The following is a 19,145-nucleotide window of genomic DNA, read 5'->3' as shown; positions in this document are numbered from 1 at the left end:
TTATTAGAGATACTGTGAGCTCATGTTATAAGACATACTGTGAGCTCATGTTATTAGAGATACTGTGAGCTCATGTTATAAGACATACTGTGAGCTCATGTTATTAGAGATACTGTGAGCTCATGTTATTAGAGATACTGTGAGCTCATGTTATTAGAGATACTGTGAGCTCATGTTATTAGAGATACTGTGAGCTCATGTTATAAGACATACTGTGAGCTCATGTTATTAGAGATACTGTGAGCTCATGTTATTAGACATACTGTGAGCTCATGTTATAAGACATACTGTGAGCTCATGTTATAAGAGATACTGTGAGCTCATGTTATTACTGTGAGCTCATGTTATAAGACATACTGTGAGCTCATGTTATTAGAGATACTGTGAGCTCATGTTATAAGACATACTGTGAGCTCATGTTATTAGAGATACTGTGAGCTCATGTTATAAGAGATACTGTGAGCTCATGTTATTAGAGATACCGTGAGCTCATGTTATAAGACATACTGTGAGCTCATGTTATTAGAGATACTGTGAGCTCATGTTATAAGACATACTGTGAGCTCATGACATACTGTGAGCTCATGTTATTAGAGATACTGTGAGCTCATGTTATAAGACATACTGTGAGCTCATGTTATTAGAGATACTGTGAGCTCATGTTATAAGACATACTGTGAGCTCATGTTATAAGACATACTGTGAGCTCATGTTATTAGAGATACTGAGATGTTATTAGAGATACTGAGCTCATGTTATAAGAGATACTGTGAGCTCATGTTATTAGGAGATACTGAGCTCATGTTATAAGACATACTGTGAGCTCATGTTATTAGAGATACTGTGAGCTCATGTTATAAGACATACTGTGAGCTCATGTTATAAGATTATACTGTGAGCTCATGTTCATTATAAGAGATGCTGTGAGCTCATGTTATTAGAGATACTGTGAGTTATGTTAGAGATACTGTGAGCTCATGTTATTAGAGATACTGTGAGCTCATGTTATGTTAGAGATACTGTGAGCTCATGTTATTAGAGATACTGTGAGCTCATGTTATTAGAGATACTGTGAGCTCATGTTATAAGAGATACTGTGAGCTCATGTTATAAGAGATACTGTGAGCTCATGTTATTAGAGATACTGTGAGCTCATGTTATTAGAGATACTGTGAGCTCATGTTATTAGAGATACTGTGAGCTCATGTTATATCCAGTGTACCCTTTTCCTTTAACTAATATTAGCTCATTACATTTTGAGCTCATTTTCTATTAGAGATACTGTAAGCTTTTCCAGTGTTCATTACATATTATTACATTTTTTCATGATCTATGATGATGATGATGATGATGATGATGATGATTAGTAATAATCTTGTATGTGATCATCAGTGTAGTAGAAGTAGTCGTGGTAGTCTCTGAGTCTCGGTAATGAGAACCCGACCTGTCTGGTCTCCCCACCAACGCCAGTCACCTCAATTATGAACCGGCTCCATAGTTAGTTCCAATACATTTAGCACATATTCGCGAGTGCAACTATTCTAAACTTAGTAAAAATGTGATCGTTTTAAACATTTTGTGGTTATTGATATGCAGTACTTACTCAACATTCACGTGAAAGTATTAATCTCGTTCCTAAAGTATGACGCAGTCATGAGTCCAACTGGATGCATATCTGACTCAAACAGCAGTATAATTAATGCATTCTTGTCAAGGCCATTTGTTTGAGAGTAGCGTGATTCGAGGACTTACGTGAAAATGAGATACAGTTATGTTGGCGGAAATAATGGAGCTCGTGACTATATATTTTGTAATTAAATGCCTGCAGAGAAAACTTAGAGTTGACGTAAAGAGCAAACAATTCGTCAGAATTATTTCTTTAGTCGCGAGAACAATGACAATCGTGAGCTCGCTAGGTCTTGAATTGGTCTCTTGTATCACGGCCGTGTGTATGTTCTACCGTGTATGTTCCTGTTATCGTTTGTGTCAACTCCAAGAGCTGTCAAGACAATGACGTGTTATCTATGTATAGTACAGCGTATATTGCAATGTTTTGTAAACGTTTTGTGAATATTCATTTCGACATGAAATAATATATCTTTTTTGTCAATGTCCCCCGCCGCTGTGGACATTATTACACTGATGTGTATGGGAAAGAAGATACCCCTTACCCTTTCACACACAGCTTAAGCTTGATCTCTCTCCATTTATGTTTTTTTAACTAAATGTTTCCGAAGCAATGATGAATCATTTATTAATTTAAAGACTATTACCAAGTGATCTAAATTTTAAAATTAATAAAATAAACTACATAATTAGTTAAAAACAATTTTAGTATTAGATGCTTGATGGGCATTTAGAAGTTGGTAGGTAACACAACAACGTATGGTATGAATTTACAACTTCTTTAATATTTACAACAACTAAATATTAAAGAAGTTGTAAATCCATGCCATACGTTGTTGAATTTTAGTATTGTTCCAGCATCTGTAATTTTGTTAATTTATTCACACGTTCGCGCTCTTGCTGATTGAAGCTGGAGATGAGAAGCACAAGAAAAATACCCCCAAAGAAATACACCCCCAAAATACAGTCTTAATATTGATTAGAATGAACGTACACTAAGTGACCAGTGACGGACTTATTTCATAATTGTGTAGTATTTTGGATATTAAATAATTGTACAAGTTCATAAACAGAAGGATATTTCCAGTAATATTATTTAATATATACTCCTCATGTATTGAAATTGCAAATCATGGAATGATGCAATAGAAATGTGAAACATATGTACACACGATTAACAAAATGGAATGAAAAGGTATTGAGCAATAATAGACTTACAAATCATCAAACGCATGTACCCGTGAAACAGTCGTGCAAAATGTGCTGCATTGATGGAGCAAAATGTTAACATTAAGGTTCAAGTCAGTTTTGGACAGTGAAGCAGTGTTCAGTAACGGGTATGACCACCATGGGCACGAATGCAAGCTTCTACACCTCTTTGCATTGACCAAATGAGACTTTAAAGTTGCTGTTGTGGAATGTTCTGGGATACTCTCTGCAGCGCCTGCTAGAGTCTGCGGTGAACATGTAGACCGTAAACACGACTTCCAATAATGCCCCAAGCATGTTCAATGGGATTAAGATCAACTGGCCTTGCAGGCTTTTTGCACCAGAGGAATGATTACAGGTAGGTTTACACCCATCAAGGTGGATGTGTGAAAGAGTGGAGCACATTCATGCCACACATGCTGTTTCTGAGGGTGGTTGCTTTCGGGTGATGTTGTCAATGTTATCAGATATATCAATTTGACAGTCACTAAAGGTTATGTATTCTTTGAATATTTACCTTTTCAGTAACATGTCGGCAAAACTCGCTATCGAGATTGATAAAGATATTACACTGAAAATACTTGTTGCTTAAGTTTTCTGAAGAGGATAATTATGTCAACCGTCAACCATAGAACGTGATATCTATTGCGACTGAGGGATAATAACCACGATTGATTCTTGCTGCCTGTGAAGACACCTGTTCCTCAATAATATACGTTGTGTGTGTGGCTTGTAGATGCACACACGGTTATGCTGTGTGTCGACAACAATAACATATACAATCTCCAGGTATTTGCCCATAACAACTATTTAATTACTAGACTACGTCAAGTTGGGATGAGAGACTGAAATTAAATATCATGTTAGTGTTAGCATGGATTATAGGCTCCCCTATAAATCATCCCAACTAAGTAATTAAACATAATTAGCTCTCAGTCGAGTCAAGGTAAAGCAAGAAAGAAATATCGCTAACATTATCAGTTATTACGTGTAAGGAGTGAGTGAGTATGGTCATACGCCGCCTTTAGCAATATTCCAGCAACATCACGGCGGGGACACCAGAAATAATAATTAAAGTCATTCAGAGGTATATAATCACGTTATATACCTCTGATTTTCCAACACAGTATGTATTTAAAAAAAATCCTAATAACGCGGTTATGGTAAAATAGAGATAAACATACTGTGTTGGAAAATCGTTCGGTTTTAAATCAAATTTAGAGCTACTATAATTGAGGGTGAGGTTTTAAGTAAGAAATTCAGAGCTATTATAAATTCGTTGTATACATCTGATTTTCCAACACAGTATGTTTATCTCCTAAGTAACACCACGCAATAAGGTATTGTACGGTTCCTGGTAAAATCGTCTGGATACACAAATCACGTATGCGGTATAACAATGAAATGTTCTGTTGTATATATGTATGTGTGTCAGTGTCCCGGTTGTAATGGATTTCAAGGTATATATACAAATGACATGTTCTAGCTATTTAACTGTCGAAATATGCAGCTTAAGTATGATCTGTTACAAAAGCATTCGTCTTTCGTGCTGTTTTAATTGAAAGCAATTGCAAAGACTGCTTCTATTTCAAGTTAAAATAATACTTAAAATTATTAACAAGTAGTGTATATATATTTACTGTTACCTTATCTATGTTTTAGGTCCTATTTTGCTGTCTGTTTGCTTGTTGCTTAACGCCGCACTCGTTGAGCAAGTGAGTGAGTGAGTTTAGTTTTACTCCTCGTTTAGCAATATTCTAGCAATATTGTCACGGCGGGGGACACTAGAAACATGCGTCACTCATTGAACCTATGTGGGGAATCGAACCCGGGTCTTCGGCGTGACGAGCGAACGCTTTAACCAGTAGGCTACCCCACCGCCCCCGCACTCGTTGAAGCTATATTGTTATAGATAATCGAGTCTGGACCAGACAAACAAAACTTAGTGATTGATACCAAGAGGAACGACATGCGCAAATTGGATACGATTGAATGTCAAGTCAGCGAGGTTAACGGTCCGATCCAGTTAGTCGCCCTTATGACAAGCACAGGTTCCTGAAAACTAAATCTAACCGTGATGTTAAAGTGGAAATGTGGAGCATTTTATAAACACACACACACACACACACACACACACACACACACACACACACACGAGAGAAGGGTGTGATCCATTCATAACACTTTAGTTATTGTAACTGTGTCTGTTTCTTTTTCATCATACTAAAGTTATCCCGTTGAAATCAACGCAAACCTACAGTTCCTACTGCTTTATTAATATTTTCTTCAGTGTATTAATATACACATTTATGTACTCTTTAGACAAAATAGCAGCACTGCTTTTAGATGTTACTTTTCCAAAACTGGTATTATGTTTGCTAATGGGTATAAGTCTCATAATATCAAATCCGGCTGAGCTCTAAAGCAGGTTGAAAGGTTATAAAACATTTTTCTTTTTACCCAAAATGTACGTACAAGTATTCAAGTCTACCAAGAGCGTTGAGAAATTCAGCAACCATTAAGTCCTTCATTGGTTTTCAAAGTTAATATCGCTAATATGTGACCACTGAATATAAATGAATATATTTGCGGTAGACTTTATCAGACCTACAGTGTCTTGCAAAAAGAATTCGGACACTTGACGTAATTTCCATAGACTTACAGGTAATTTAGCGTAGCATAAATAATTTTCTTGAATTTAATTTTCGTAAGATCCAAGTCATATTTGGCACATTTGTGAGGAATCATCTTACCTGCACATAATTTCAGTTTAATTTTGCGTTGCTTATTTATCGAATGGCAACAATTTATTCAACATTTGTACAGTGCCGTGAATTCCTTTAACATGGCGGCTTATGGGATTGTGCATTTTGGAACCATACGTAAGTTGATAAATGTGATATCATTAGTTAAATAGTGATCGGAGAATTGAACTGAAATTATGTGCGCAGATGATTTCAAATTTGCCTGTCAAATTTGACAAAGATCCACCTAAACTCACTTCATGAAAATTATTTATGCTACACTGAAATAGCTTCTATGGAAATGACGTCAAGTGTCCGAATACTTTTTGCACAAATCTGTAGTTATATGCTGTGTATGTAGTGGAAGAGTTTGTCTGCATGACTCCAGTGATCGATGAAATGGATCAATGTCCGTATTTTACCACAGATGAAGACAAAAAGCGAATACCTAAAGTGATCCATATTATTTAATCTCCATTGTCCATCATATATATATTCATAACAACAATGCTATGTACAAGCATTTAACAATTCCGGATATTAATGATCAACAAAGAACATCCCAGAAGCAACAGACCTTCAGATGAGCTTGATAACGACAAATCACCATTGCCTCAGTCATGTTACAGCCATGTTACAGTAATGTCTGAACTGCTCGAGGCGACAGAAATAAGCGAAATAGCGGGACAGCAGATATGTCAGATAATTTGCAGATATTTCAATGTATTTTAGAATCGAATCGTCCCCAGGTTCCACCTAATCATGTACATTGATGACGCACTTACAAGACAACGTTCATTTCGATGTGACGAAACCCTCAATGTTTCTTTACAAGACTTCATTCCAGTCGCGTACTTTATTCAGTAAATGAATAATAAACAGATTTACTTTACAGATTACGAGATATCGTACGTTCACCACACAAAGCATGTGTTAGCACATGTATTAACTATGTTCTGTAGAAACTTGGGATGTTTTGTATTAGGAGCTATGGATATGTCTATGACGTCATACTGGACATCATACGGAGGAATATCGTATGATGTCATCAGTCACAGAAATAGAGATTGAAATGTCTTCTTTAAATATGGTTTAGTTTACCATATATATGATAATCTATTTTGTTAAAATAAAACAAAAATACACGAATATCTCTCTGATAAATAATTTCATAAAACAAGAATTCGATAAATTATATAACAATGATTAAATAAATAGCGTTAAGAATCTTAACAACAAGGATATATACAACTAGAAATTGTGAATGTGATATAAGGCACGGTGGTCGTTGCCTCTTTTTGTGCAAGAAAAATGAAACCGTTTACAAAACCTGCATTGAGCAAAGACATTTAACTGAACAGATACTCTGTAGATCAGTATATTGCACCACTATCCCGATCGACTAGTTTTCTCATCGTTTGATTAAAGCAGAAACGGGTTTATTTATTGCATTAGAAGACCTGTATCCCCGCTATAGCAAATTCAACATGACAGTAACCATGGCAACTACGACAGTAACCAGTCTCCAGTTTGGTAGGGGAGATAACCCGCTTCCTTTAGTGCCCGGGGGATCTGCAAAAACAAAGTTAGAATTACTTAACGCACTTTTCGTTGTATTTCTTTTAGGGGCGGTGGGGTAGCCTAGTGGTTAAAGCGTTGGCTCGTCACGCCGAAGACCCGGGTTCGAATCCCCACATGGGTACATTGTGTGAAGCCCATTTCTGGTGTCCCCCGCCGTGATGTTGCTGGAATATTGCTAAAAGCGGCGTAAAACCAAACTCAGTCAGTCAGTCAGTCAGTATTAATTAACAGTTATTGAGACCGGACCGTATTGAAACTGTATTTGTGCATCAGTTGAAAATTCTAAATTTGTGCATCATTAGAGATGAATGTAGATGAAAGCAATTTACCTGTTACTGTGGCTGGCTGGCCTTTGGTCGAATCACTTGTATTTACCGAAGCTGAGAACAGTAAATTATGTGGATTAGATTTTATTCAATTCTTTCCAAAACTAAATGAACGTTTCAACCCACAATGAAAGCTTCATAAGACAAGAATAGTTTAATTTAATTACACTTTTTCACACTATTGTATAGGAATCAGACAGGGAGCCTATTTTTTATTTGTTTTATTCAGGACAATACATTGTCAGTAAGGTGAGAGTTATTTATACATAATTCTAAAACATTTAAATGTGAAAAAATTGGAAGGAAGTGTTATCTTTATTCCTACAACTCAAAATAGTAAATTATGTTGAAGAATTTATTTATTGTCGTTATCAGTATTAATATTTTATTCATAATATGTTCATTAAAACCTATTGAAAGTTTATCTTAAAACGGTAGATCCGTGTCGATATCGTGCAATAATCTCTCTTCATCCCGTCAATATGTTAAGCCAATATCTACTGAACTTTTCAAGGAAAGCAAAAGAGCATTTGCTTGGAACTAGATGTATAAGTCACTTCCCGCAAAACACACACACTTGGCCAAACTACACATAGCAGGATATATACTCCATATACTATTGTGCAACAGGGCAGAGTAAAGTATATGTGTTCACCTTTGCCAGCCAATTTGGACTTTGGTGTTGTTTTGGGAACATCTGAAAGTAATAGACATGTATTAGAGTTTTAAATGTCTTACACTATTATAAATATTTATGCTTATGGTTAGTATATTTTCGATAGCCCAGTATATGGTTTTTCATTAAAAGTAATAACATAATTCAAGGCATAGATAAATCATTATGTTATGAATGGCGAATCTTTAATAGGCCAGTTACAGGTCTCTGATAAAACGAAGAGGTTTCTCGTATTCACAGATAATACCTTTATTTTTCACATTTGATGCTTTTGCTGGCTCGTCTGAAAGTATAACAGGATCAAAATTAATTACAGTATATTTTCCACTGAGCACAAACACAAATCTACACCGCTAAAACATTAAGATATCAATATTTCTGTATTTCTTGTGGTATTGGTATGAAATGAAATATCCCCGTTGGCAGTTGATAAGTCAGGGAACATGAATACTTTATGAGTTCTATCGATTTCGACCAAAACATCCACTGACATTAATAAAATATTCATATCCATCGAGAAACCGAATCCCTCTTCTAGCTATAGATACGACCCAACTTTCATGAAAAGCAAATGTGCACTTAGCTGGAATACTCAAGTTCCAGCCACTGTAATGTGTAATGTTGATACAGGCTATGCCATTTAAAAATGTAATTCTGAAATTTAGGCCTCTACCGCTGCCTCAAAAGATCCAACTCTTTTGGAAATCTTTATCAATGCAATAATTGTTTTATAACAAATATTTTAGGATTATCCAACAGTGCCATTGCATTTAGGAATGATATGTGATTTTTTCTTTAAAAGTATTTACCAGGTTTTAGAATAAAAGAACCGTCGCGGGAATCCTTTTTTCTACTTTAAGTTACAAAAGAAGATGACATCAAAAGGATTAAAGTGAAGTATCCTTGACAGATAAAACATTACATAGATCTACTGACTGTAACTGGGAATGTTGAGCAAAGAATGCCCCGAGACGTATGAACATATTCTAATACACTAGGTTTCGAAAACTCTCATGGAGCCATGACCATCCAATGAGGTACAGCTTACCATTCATGGGTTGATGTTTATGCATGCTGCCCTTCCGGACACTCATGGTGGGCGCTGCCTTACCCCCAGAGGCCTGCGGTTTGTCTGCCTTGGTCGCCTTGGATTTGTCTGTACCCGTCACTTTGTTCTTGGCATCAGTAGTTTGTGTGCTGAAAGCCATGTATTATATTTACTTTCTTAATGCAACGAGCATCTATATCTATAATGTGGCAGCTGAGACACGGTAAACGTCAATAAATAGTGACAAAATATACGTTATGGTTAAAACAGGCAAAACAGGGCTCTGTCACTAATGCCTGGTGGAATTTCACTATGCAGATTCTTGGATCGACAGAATTTCGGTATATTTTTATGTAAAACCTTACCACCACCATACAAACAATACAAAACAAACAACCCCTCCCTCATAAAAAAAATCAAAAGAAAACCCCCCAGCAACAACATAAAACAACACACCAACAAATATGACACAAAGACACGCACGCACGCACATACACACACACAAAAGCGAAATAAAAATCTCAAAACAAAACAAAACAAAAACCCTTTATTCGTATATTTTTTATTTAAACTTAAATCAGTTATATAGTTCAAATAGGATAAAATAGAGTATGTACCCTTTATCTTTCTCAGTGGATGCAGGAGTTTTGGCAGGTTCTGTTTCACTCTTCTGCTTTGTTAACGTCTTAGTGGAGGAAGGTTCCGCCGTCGGTGTCGGTGCTTGCGAAGTAGCGCCTTCACCATACACCAGTGCCGTCACGGACAGCATAACTAAAGCGAAACGACAGTTTAAAATATTGTACATTTTCACGACATGTACAATTGTCAACCAGTATTTTTGTAAAATGATATCATGAAGATTTTTCACATATGAAATAATTCAGAAGGATGTCCAACCAGTGATTCATGAGTACGTTCTAGAGGGTTCACGTAATAATTAAGTGATTTGACATAGAAATAAGGTTAATGGTGAAACATTGATCAAGCTAAAACACTTACGTACTGCCGTGATGAAAGCTCTCATTGTCCCTCGGGCCTAAAAAGACTGCCCACACAACTGCAACAACACACGAAAAGGTTTTGCTACAACTTCAAAAATCAACATTTTTGTCAATGGGTCGTCATGGATGTAAAATATACCTACACACTCATTTCCTCTGCAACATTTTTATAAACAAATTGTAAACTACATGCAGATTTCTGATAGAAACTGTGTTTTAACCTACTCCTTTGTGATAATATAGAAATTTCAAAGATAAATGTAAGTGTCCTGTGTGCATTTATATACAAGAGGCATTAATCTAAAATAAACATTCAGAATTAACACAAAACAACAACAGTTATACTGTAATATTGGCTAAATACTATAGCATAGCCATGTGTGTATATAGAATACAGCAGCAATAGTCTCAACAGACACCTGTCCAAATGATATGCTATATGTGCAGAATAATGAAATTATTATCACTTTTAGCATTAAACCATGAATCAGGGAAAGAAAAAATAGAACAAGTGTTGAACAAATATTTTCCACGCACAAATCTCTCTTTGCTTGTGATCATTGTGAGGAATACACTCTATTTGATGCCATGTCAAGTCTTACGTTCTTACAAACACAAATACATGGAGCTGCATATCTTTCAAAGGAGTACATATCTGGTTCGCCGACAGTCTGCCGAAAATGCAACTACGGCCAGCGAAGGAAGATTAGGTACACCTCCTGCGCAGTCCGAAGTCACATCCACGGCAGCAGAGGTTCTCCTGAATATCCAGCAGTGATGCAGAAGACGCCTTGCGATGCCACGCCAGAAACATCAGGAACATGCGCACATTTCACAAGACTTATAGCACACTCACTATGGAATCAGCAATCATTTAACGTCACATGATCTAAGCTTTACTGAGCGATCTCGGCGTACATTAAAAGAATAATATAAAGACATCACTCAACCATCTATCATTTACCTTTCATTGATATATTTAGTTTTAAATTCTGTGTTCCCAGTATATCCTGTTTGGAAATGGTGAACACTATTAACAGATTTTCATGAACGTTTTCCTTACACAAAAACATATACTTTGCACAATAAAAGTTTAGACATTTATAGTTTGTGTATTCCCAAGAAACTATGACAGCGGTATAAGAATCTATACCGAAATGTCGCATCATGATCTAATAAAGACGTTGTCATCCTTAAAGTATCCTACCTATCTGACTATTTTTCGCTTAACACGAAAATAAAACAATTCCAAATAGTCCTCTTTTTATAAAAAAACTTAACACCAAAAACATTAAGATTGGTTGACACAAATTGAAGTTAAAATAGCAAAAACTGGCAGTTGAAGGTATGAAAGTTGTCATAGTCCTACCTCGCTTGCTGAGACACCGCAGGTTCCTCTGTGCGGTCTTCAAGCCTTAGCTCCTGCGAAGCACCTCTTTCGAAGTGTCCCTCATTAGAAAATCTGACAACTACATCGCCTACCCGAGATTTTACACGGGTGGAAAGCCACGTGACTCCCCCTCAACCAATCAGCTCATGCAACGTTAACCGTAAATCCAGCCGATTAGCAACGGATGTAACCGGAAACCTTGTAGAAGACCACAGGCAAGCTGGCATGCGTTTTCCTGGGTAGATTTATGGCCAAATGCTTGGGCGCCGTGTAAAGAACAGTCGGCTTTAGGGGTCATTTTAGTTATTGAGACAAAGGATGCACCCCGAAGTGTACAGAAGCGATGAAGACTCTTTGCTTGCATATTTTATGAGGACAAATCGTGTCGAGGAGAAATGAACCCCTATGCATGAAAAGAGAAAGAAATAAGATATTTCTAAACACAGGTGGTGATCCTGTCGATTGAAAATAACTGTCTACAGCATACTGAAAGTCATCAGTTTCAAATCTCCATGCACTTTCTAATGTATTATTTACAAAGGTTATCGGGTTCAACACTGCTATTTTCCAAACGTTAATCATCTGACTTAAGAAACAGAAGTATGGAAAATGCACATACTTACAACATCTGTGAAATTGAAACCAAACAAAGACCGGCATCATTCGTAAATTTCCTTTTGACTTTAGATTGGTCGCATTGCTTTTTATGAAAACACAAATACGGGAATAACAACCAGCAGTTACAGTAGTGTTTATTCTTCTGTGTTTAAAATATTTCACGTTAACATCATTAATCTTTCAAACCACAAACATTAAGACGTTACCGAATGTATCTGAGCTTTGAATGCCAACTGGTAAATGTCGCGTTATTTCAGAGTACATTCTGGCTGGATAACCTTGTTTCACAAAGAGGTAATTTGTGTCCAGCAGATGAAAACTGGCTAACCATGCACTCTGAAAGGGTTGAATTGTATCAAGGTGGAGTATATATAACCACTGACTGAGCAACCCAAACACGAGCTGCACATGTTTTCCTCAGCCCAACACACTTGTTCAATTTAGCGTTAGGATAACATTTGCAATCAGCAGATTTCATGATGGGGTTACCGACATGATTGAGATATATGACACTTGAATTGTGCATCTGTGTGTCATTCAACTGATACCTGGATATACGAAGCTGGAACCAGTAGTGACATTATATATTTATGAAACCTCAATATATCCACCATGTTCTGATGCCGACATTCCCGTCATGTTACGAAGAACAACGTGTGGTGAGCCAAACCGAGTAGGTTGTGATTTCTTGTCTAATTGTCTTCACAAAAATAGAAAAAGTATTCATACGCGTGAGAAGTGTGGTTCATATGTTTATTTTACTATACTATATAAAATAGTGAGCTTCATTATTTCCCTGTCTCCACACAAAGCCTTACATACATTCCACTTATTGTCTGTTCATATTTTATTCATGGCATACTTGCTACCTGGCATTTGGATTTGAACTGATACCAAACAACCCGGGAGAAACAAAACAAAAACATACTATGGTTTCCCAAATGTATTTGTATGATTTGACTGGCCTTTAATTTATGGCACTGATAGATATTTACGTATTTATTTTCCAAAGGTTACTCATTTTAGTATTTCATTTTTAAGAAATTCACTTCATCCCTAATATCCAAAATACCAGTTATTAATTCATAGCTTGTTCAAAATATTGTCTTCAATGAATCTCTTCGAAATATATTTTCTTTTCCCTGAATGTGTTGAGGAATGTTCAACGACAACCCTTCATGTCCTCGATGCGCTAGAAACGGTATAATATAAAAGGAAACGTACAAAACGTCATCACAACAATCCGACAGGCATGAACATGTAAGGTTTTCATTTTTTTTATTCTTCTGTGTCAGAGTATGTGTTAATGGCTCTTTTGGGTGTGATTTGGCTTTTTAGCATAATAAATGTTCCCATAAGTGATGGTATCACTGAAATTTATAAGATCTCCCTGATCAACCAGTCCTTCGTCTTTCCCATCGTATGTGCGTACCACGAGGGCTGGCAGCCATTTCTAGCATATTTAAAGATGCAATCCGAGCAATTACTCTAACTAGAAAAATGAAATATTGTCAACAAGAATGTTATTCATCATGTTTGAGTTGTTATTAGCATAAAAATCATATGACATTCGGAGGTTCCATAAAATTTGATTTAATTAGTCATAATCAAAATTTGCAACATCGTTTTTCCATCTCGGTATAAATCTCATACATTTCATACATGTACGAACATGTTGTTTCCTTTTCTTTGCATATCGAAGCCAAACAAAGAAAAGGAAAACTGAAAAGGTATGTAGCAGAGACAAGGTATCATTTACCAGGAGATAAGACGAACATATATTATTCATGATCTGTGAGCGCGTTATTGGTTTTGCAGGTATCAAATTTCCTCGCAACTCCGTCTTCTGAGCAGATACAGTAGCAATGACGGCGACGGGGAACTTGTAACTTTCAGAAAGAAAATATAAAACATTTTCCATTTGAGGTTATACTTTTCGAACTTAAAACAATGTCTGTATGAATCTCGGTTTGGATAAAACTTCCTCTATTTGGAAGAACATTGAGCAAAACAAAACCTGCGCAGATAGTATATGTCCTTGACACCACACATGGATTCTGATAAATATTGCATAACGCAACAAGTCATTCCATTGTTTGTGGAACAATATGATTTTGTAAATGAGATCTTTTTGCTTACTTTGACAGTATAAGCACAAAACAAAACAAATCTTGTAGAAATTCTATATTTATTACCTTTTAACCTATCTGCTTGTCAGCACACCTATATACATATATTTACTAAATCGATATTTTGCCTCAGCCTACATACGTGGCACAGCATGAACCCACAAGTGATGGTATATTATTCTGAAACGAATTGAGACTGCCGTTTAAACACCTCATCTCCTTTTCATTGACAGTGAATTTCAATATCAGGACAGCACACTTGGTCACAGTTCATGGTATGATCATTCAAATTAGAGTATATCAAGATGTCTTTGTTAATGTCTGTCTCCAGATGCAGGTCAGCATGGTTGTGCACCTCATGCAGTAGAACAAGATAGTAACATGTATCACAGAAGTAAATAGTATTTCTGTTAACGCCAAGCAACTCAGTCAATATTATGTTAGTGCTTTATTATCACGAGCTTGAGAAGGATAGCCCATCACATATATGCATACACCCATGTTATGACACGAATGGCGAATACTACCCACATTAATATGTTTGACATTTAAAGATTCAGTTTGTGAATCTGACAGAAATAGTGAAATCTTCCATCCATCGTCATCTCACTCATGTGTTCACGTACAGCTAGGTTTCACCTGGTCATGTAAAAGAGCAATGTCTCGTGTTGTTCGCACTCATGTATTCATATATTGCCAGTTTGCACCTGGTCATGTAGTGGAACAATGTCTGATGTTGGTCTCTATGGTGTGTTCATATATTGCCAGTTTGCACCTGGTCATGTAGTGGAACAATGTCTGATGTTGGTCTCTATGGTGTGTTCATATATTGTCAGTTTACACCTGGTCATGTAGTGGAAAAATGTCTTATGTTGGTCTCAATGGTGTGTTCATATATTGTCAGTTTACACCTGGTCATGTAGTGGAACAATATTTATTGTTGGTCTCTATGGTGTGTTCATATATTGTCAGTTTACACCTGGTCATGTAGCTGAACATTGTTTGGTGTTGGTTTCAATGGTGTGTTCATATATTGTCAGTTTACGCCTGGCCGTGTAGTGGAACAATGTCTGATGTTGGTCTCTATGATGTTTCCATATATTGTCAGGTTACACCTGGTCATGTAGCTGAACAATGTCTGATGTTGGTCTCACTGGTGTGTTCATATATTGCCAGTTTGCACGTGGTCATGTAGTGGAACAATGTCTGATGTTGGTCTCAATGGTGTGTTCATATATTGTCAGTTTACACCTGGTCATGTAGTGGAACAATATCTATTGTTGATCTCACTGGTGTGTTCATATATTGTCAGTTTACACCTGGCCATGTAGTGGAACAATGTCTGATGTTGGTCTCAATGGTGTGTTCATATATTGTCAAGTTACACCTGGTCATGTAGTGGAACAATATTTATTGTTGGTCTCAATGGTGTGTTCATATATTATCAGTTTACGCCTGGCCGTGTAGTGGAACAATGTCTGATGTTGGTCTCTATGGTGTGTTCATATATTGTCAGTTTACACCTGGTCATGTAGTGGAACAATGTCTGATGTTGGTCTCACTGGTGTGTTCATATATTGTCAGTTTACACCTGGTCATGTAGTGGAACAATGTCTGATGTTGGTCTCTATGGTGTTTCCATATATTGTCAGTTTACACCTGGTCATGTAGTGGAACAATGTCTAATGTTGGTCTCACTGGTGTGTTCATATATTGTCAGTTTACACCTGGTTATGTAGCTGAACATTGTTTGGTGTTGGTCTCACTGGTGTGTTCATATATTGTCAGTTTACGTCTGGCCGTGTAGTGGAACAATGTCTGATGTTGGTCTCTATGGTGTTTCCATATATTGTCAGGTTACACCTGGTCATGTAGTGGAACACTGTCTGATGTTGGTCTCTATGGTGTGTTCATATATTGTCAGGTTACACCTGGTTATGTAGCTGAACATTGTTTGGTGTTGGTCTCACTGGTGTGTTCATATATTGTCAGGTTATCATGTAGTGGAACAATGTCTGATGTTGGTCTCAATGGTGTGTTCATATATTGTCAGGTTACACCTGATCACGTAGCTGAACATTGTTTGGTGTTGGTCTCACTGGTGTGTTCATATATTGTCAGTTTACACCTGGTCATGTAGTTGAACAATGTCTGATGTTGGTCTCTATGGTGTGTTCATTTATTGTCAGGTTACACCTGGTCATGTAGCTGAACATTGTTTGGTGTTGGTCTCTATTGTGTGTTCATATATTGTCAGTTTACACCTGGTCATGTAGTGGAACAATGTCTGATGTTGGTCTCTATGGTGTGTTCATATATTGTCAGGTTACACCTGGTCATGTAGCTGAACATTGTTTGGTGTTGGTCTCAATGGTGTGTTCATATATTGTCAGTTTACACCTGGCCATGTAGTGGAACAATGTCTGATGTTGGTCTCTATGGTGTGTTCATATATTGTCAGGTTACACCTGGTCATGTAGCTGAACATTGTTTGGTGTTGGTCTCAATGGTGTGTTCATATATTGTCAGTTTACACCTGGCCATGTAGTGGAACAATGTCTAATGTTGGTCTCTATGGTGTGTTCATATATTGTCAGGTTACACCTGGTCATGTAGTGGAACAATGTCTGATGTTGGTCTCAATGGTGTGTTCATATATTGTCAGTTTACACCTGGCCATGTAGTGGAACAATGTCTGATGTTGGTCTCTATGGTGTGTTCATATATTGTCAGGTTACACCTGGTCATGTAGCTGAACATTGTTTGGTGTTGGTCTCAATGGTGTGTTCATATATTGTCAGTTTACACCTGGTCATGTAGTGGAACAATGTCTGATGTTGGTCTCTATGGTGTGTTCATATATTGTCAGGTTACACCTGGTCATGTAGCTGAACATTGTTTGGTGTTGGTCTCTATTGTGTGTTCATATATTGTCAGTTTACACCTGGTCATGTAGTGGAACAATGTCTGATGTTGGTCTCTATGGTGTGTTCATATATTGTCAGGTTACACCTGGTCATGTAGCTGAACATTGTTTGGTGTTGGTCTCAATGGTGTGTTCATATATTGTCAGTTTACACCTGGCCATGTAGTGGAACAATGTCTGATGTTGGTCTCTATGGTGTGTTCATATATTGTCAGGTTACACCTGGTCATGTAGCTGAACATTGTTTGGTGTTGGTCTCAATGGTGTGTTCATATATTGTCAGTTTACACCTGGCCATGTAGTGGAACAATGTCTGATGTTGGTCTCTATGGTGTGTTCATATATTGTCAGGTTACACCTGGTCATGTAGCTGAACATTGTTTGGTGTTGGTCTCAATGGTGTGTTCATATATTGTCAGTTTACACCTGGCCATGTAGTGGAACAATGTCTAATGTTGGTCTCTATGGTGTGTTCATATATTGTCAGGTTACACCTGGTCATGTAGTGGAACAATGTCTGATGTTGGTCTCAATGGTGTGTTCATATATTGTCAGTTTACACCTGGTCATGTAGTGGTACAATGTCTATTGTTGGTCTCACTCATGTGTTCATATATTGTCAGTTTACACCTGGCCGTGTAGTGGAACAATATCTATTGTTGGTCTCACTCATGTGTTCATATATTGTCGGTTTACACCTGGCCGTGTAGTTGAACAATGTAGACTAATGCCCAATCATCTGTTCATATGTTGTTAGTTTTCACCTGGACATATTATGGAACAATTGTTATTGTTGCTCTCACTGATGTGTTCATATATTGTCAGGTTACACCTGGTCATGTAGTGGAGCATTGTCTATTGTTGTCGCACTCATGTGTTCATATATTGTCATACTGCACCTGGTCATGTAGTGGAACCTGTTCATGTTGACAGTGAATTTCAATATCTTAGTCACACTGATGGCACAGTTCAGGGCATTACCATTCAAAATAGAGTATATCAAGATGTCTTTCTTGAATACAATCACAGGGATGTCTCCACATGCAGGTCAAAATTGTTGTGTCACCTCAAGAAGTAGAACAAGATAGTAACATGTACCACAGAAGTAAATAGTATTTCTGTTAACGCCAAGCATCTCACTCAATACCATGTCGGTGTATGCACATGTATGCATGGTGGCGAGGAAAAGCTGCATTTATGTATATTTGTATAAAGAGTTGAATACACTTTTATTCAAAACTGGAACCGATCAATATGAATATCACCTTTTAATACACTGTTCATGTCTTATAGCACTGCTTAGAACTGGAGTGTTAAAGGATCACAAAGTTAAACATTAACAGGGCAATTTTGCAAATTTAGAATCTCTCTTCATAACTTATGTATGAATGTTATCCGTGAATAAATCTATGTTGCCCTTTTAGATTTCATATGTAAGAACTGTGATTCTGGTGATGTTAAAGATGAATTTTTAAAACTTTCTTTTTTGTTTACAGATTCTCACATTTACGATTATTTATCTTTTACAGGTGCACAAATGCCAACAAACAATGATCAGTGTACTATACTCGAGTGTAACTACATCCTGTCTTTAGCAACATTTGTTGCTTAAAATTCAAACCAATTCGTTTGAGTCTTAATATTTCAGACAACCATTTTCTCGTGACAAAATGTTGCGGCACTTGTATTTTATTATGGGGCACTTGGCTGAATAGAATGACTGTCTATCATGCTTTGACAGTGGACTATCACAATAACACAGTACTAGGACCAAGCTAGGACAAGGAGATGAAACAGCAATACTGACACGCGCTCGAGCGCGAGTGGACGCACGCAATGACGCCGGTATATACGTGAAACGGTATATACGA

Source organism: Haliotis rubra, unplaced genomic scaffold, assembly GCF_003918875.1.
Source record: "Haliotis rubra isolate DU_JTF1 unplaced genomic scaffold, ASM391887v1 Scf111, whole genome shotgun sequence".
In the NCBI taxonomy this organism is placed as follows: Eukaryota; Metazoa; Mollusca; class Gastropoda; order Lepetellida; family Haliotidae; genus Haliotis; species Haliotis rubra.
The sequence above is the reverse complement of the archived record's forward strand: the minus strand, read 5'-3'. Positions refer to the sequence as shown.